Here is a 3,598-nt window from a genome sequence, read left to right on the forward strand (position 1 = left end):
GCTTTTGCGAATGTCTCCTGTTGTCAGATATCCTGTTTGGATCGTCCACTTTGACTCTTCACAACGTATGTTATATTCTGTTAAATATTTAACCTGTGAGTAAAGGAAACTGATACTCACACTGAGTAAAGCGCCAACAACAGTGATGTTGTTGCACCAGAGTCATGTCTAAAGTTCTGTTCAGTGTTTCTGGTTATTGGGAGCAGAGTGTTTCCCCTACTTAAAGCAACGTGATCAGCAAGTACAGAATCAAACAGGTTTTTAATCACTGTACTAAAGGCACAGATGGGGATTGAACCCATGAGCTTTGGCAGACGAGACCAATGCCTTGCCACTTGGCCACTATGCCACACAGGCTGAGCTTTGTCCATACCGTAACATCATATTCCTCTTGAATTGTTCAATTAAATGAATTGATGAACATGTTTGTCATCTTAGTTGGTTTGAGTGCTCAAAGTAGAGAATCACTGCATAAGAATCAGTCCATTCAAAAGCAACATTCTCCAATATTCCAAAAACCCAGAGAAAGATTGCCAAATGCGAACATCATTCCAAGGAAAGCATGAAAAAATGTTGCAAGCTTGTAAAGTGTTGCCACATTTATAGTGCATCTGGTCAACACCGGCATTATTCTGTTAGAATTACTATCACCCAGTTTCAGCCAAGCTTTAGCAGTGACATTTCACTCCACAATGCTCCACAAACCATCATGGTGGTGTTAAATCATAAACAGTATATAACGCTCTATTACTCAATAAGCAATGGTGTTTTGTAAAACTTGAGTGGACTGTTATTTTTATGCTTGTGTATAATTTCTGACATTATGCAGATGTACTCTTTATAAGGCTGTGGAAACCTGCAGTCAGGTGAAACTGAAGAAGTCACTTTGATGAGTGAAAAAGATGCCCAGAACAGACTTTCGGGAGAACATTGCTCCTGGACGGACTGTTGTTTCTTACAGCTAGTGTCTAGTACAGAAAGGGACTTTTTGTTTCCCTTGTCAGCTTGTATTAAAGGTATAGATGGGTATTGAATCCAAGATCTTCAGTTTACAACACTAACACCTTGCCACTTGGCCACCAGGCCACACTGTAGAACCCCAGCACCGCCATCAGGCCAAACTTTTATTGTAGAATAAATGTATCTTGGAAAGTTTGCATTCAAATCTTTTCAAGATTACTGACACCCTATTGGTTTTTGGTGATGACAGATTTAGTGAATCTTCAAAATCTTTCATCCAATTGTTTTCTAATTTTGGGTGCACGTCTGTGCCCTTTAGAATGAGTCATGTTGATTTTTGTGACCCTAGACATCCCTTTCACTCACCCTTCGTCTTTCCTTATCCAGGCTTGGGACCGGCCACGGCAGAGTTGAAGAAGGGTTTTCTTCTGCTTTATTTTTTGTGTGAGTCTTTATGTACTTGTTCTTTTTGTTTGTTTGTTTGTTTGTTTGTTTTGGGGGGGGGGGGGGGGTGTACATATTTGTGAAACAGAAAATAATGACATCGCTCAAATAATCAGAACATGGAACAGTTGTTGTCCAACAGTCAAGTTTCTTGTCTGCACAAGTGTACACATGGATGAGTGTGTGCATACTCATGCACGCACACACCCACACACACATTTCTTGCACTGTGCACAGGTCATGCTCGTCTTACAATCATCATAGCACCACCACCCTCACCCTCCAAGCCTGGTTTCTTCCTGTTAAAGGGGAGTTTTCCCTTTCCACTATCACCAAGTGCTTGCTCAAAGAGCGTCATATGATTATTGTTGGGTTTTTGGGTTTGTTTGTTTTTTATTGTTACTGTAGGGTCTTTGCCTTACAACATAAAGCAGCTTGAGGTGATTGTTACTGTGATTTGGTGCTATAATATACATATACATTCTGTTTGTTTACATTGTACAGTGTGCCAACTTTTTGTAATTAGTAACATAGTTATTGCCCTTATTGAGCTATAATACAAAAACAACTAAAGCTTTAAAATAAGTGTCAGTGAGCTGAAAAAACAATATTTATACCCAAAACATAGTACAGCAGAATCTAGTATAACATGGAAACACCTACCTGAAACACAGACTTTATGTATTTTAAGTACTTGAGTAAATGTTCCCACTACTATCTGCACTCACTTCCGAAGATATTTAGACTAATGAGAGAACTCTGAGCTCCTCCGCTTCATGTGAGATTCACTTTCCACTGTTTCTTTTCTTTCTTTCTTTTTTAAATCCCTCTCCATTGCATTAATGTCTTGAAATACCAGGAAACCAAGCATCTGCATCTGGAGACTTTTGACTCAAAAGGCAATAAAAACCAAAACAAATGTAAAAAAAAAAAAACAATAACAAAAAAAAATGAATACAGGAAAAATTACATTTTCACAAATGTCAAACATTTTTTAATTAAAATTCCTCTTTTTTCCTACTAAAAAGTTGTAAAAATGAGTCCAAGGGCATGATGCCGTAGCAGAGGATGTACTTCCTGAGGCAGCTGAAGAAATTCAACCTGCCAACACGGATGATGATGCAGTTCTACACTGCAATCATCGACTCCATCCTCACCTCCTCCATCACCGTGTGGTACGCTGGAGCCACTATCAGGGACAAACAGAGACTTCAGCGTGTTGTGCGCTCTGCTGAGAAGGTGATTGGCTGCAAACTCCCATCTCTGCAGGACCTGTACACCTCCAGGACACTGGGGCGTGCAGCTCGGATCACAGCTGACCCTTCTCACCCTGGACACAGTCTGTTTGACCTGCTCCCCTCAGGCAGGAGGCTCCGGTCCATTCGCACCAGAACCTCTCGCCATAAGAACAGTTTCCATAGAAGCATAGATGCATCTGAACATGTGTAGAGAATGACCGTGCCCCCAAATTGCCAAATTGGTGTCTTAACACCAAGTTTGTTTTTTGTCTGTTTGGGAGCTGACACAGTCTCAATGGAGATGGGTTTTTGGGGGGGTAGCAGGAGGAGAGAAGCTGCAGAGAGGCGTGTAAGACTGCAACTCTCCTTCCTGGTCCCAACTCTGGATAGTCATATTTTTGGGGGTTTAATAAATTGGTCCATATTTCTAGAAATGAGAGCTGCTCCATCCAAAGTGGGATGGATGCCGTCTCTCCTAACAAGACCAGGTTTCCTCCAGAAGGTTTGCCAATTATCTATGAAGCCCACATCGTTTTTCGGATTCTAAACTGACCGCAGGTGTGAATGTGAGTGTGGATGATTGTCTTTCTATGTTAACCCTGGACAGTTTAACTTGTACCCCTCACTTCATGGTAGCGCAATAAGTGGGAGAACACCTATTCCGACACCCATATCTTAGATTAAGCTAATAGTATTAGTGCGCTGTTATCAAAGGTTACCTGGATTATAGGTATATTCAAAACTTTACATAGAAGAGATAAGAGTGCGTGCGTATATGCTCACTTCTGACGATGATAATATGATAAGGTGTTATCTCATCTGTACTTGAAAGTACTTCAAACACCACATGCACATGCAATGTTATCTGTGTGTCTAACGATCTATAAGTGAGCAAAGACAGTGTTATAAATATTTTGAGTCATTTCTATGCCTTGAAAGTACTTACTCAGTACTTA

At 40.6% G+C, this 3,598-nt stretch overlaps 1 non-coding gene across 1 annotated transcript; it reads right to left on the reverse strand.

The window, feature by feature from the left end:
- Positions 1 to 277: 277 nt before the first annotated feature.
- Positions 278 to 349, reverse strand: trnat-cgu (transfer RNA threonine (anticodon CGU)). The gene has a single exon. It is a non-coding gene; the product is annotated as a tRNA-Thr (tRNA).
- Positions 350 to 3,598: the final 3,249 nt, after the last annotated feature.

The sequence above is a fragment of the Oreochromis niloticus genome, unplaced genomic scaffold (genome assembly GCF_001858045.2).
Source record: "Oreochromis niloticus isolate F11D_XX unplaced genomic scaffold, O_niloticus_UMD_NMBU tig00007080_pilon, whole genome shotgun sequence".
NCBI lineage: Eukaryota > Metazoa > Chordata > Actinopteri > Cichliformes > Cichlidae > Oreochromis > Oreochromis niloticus.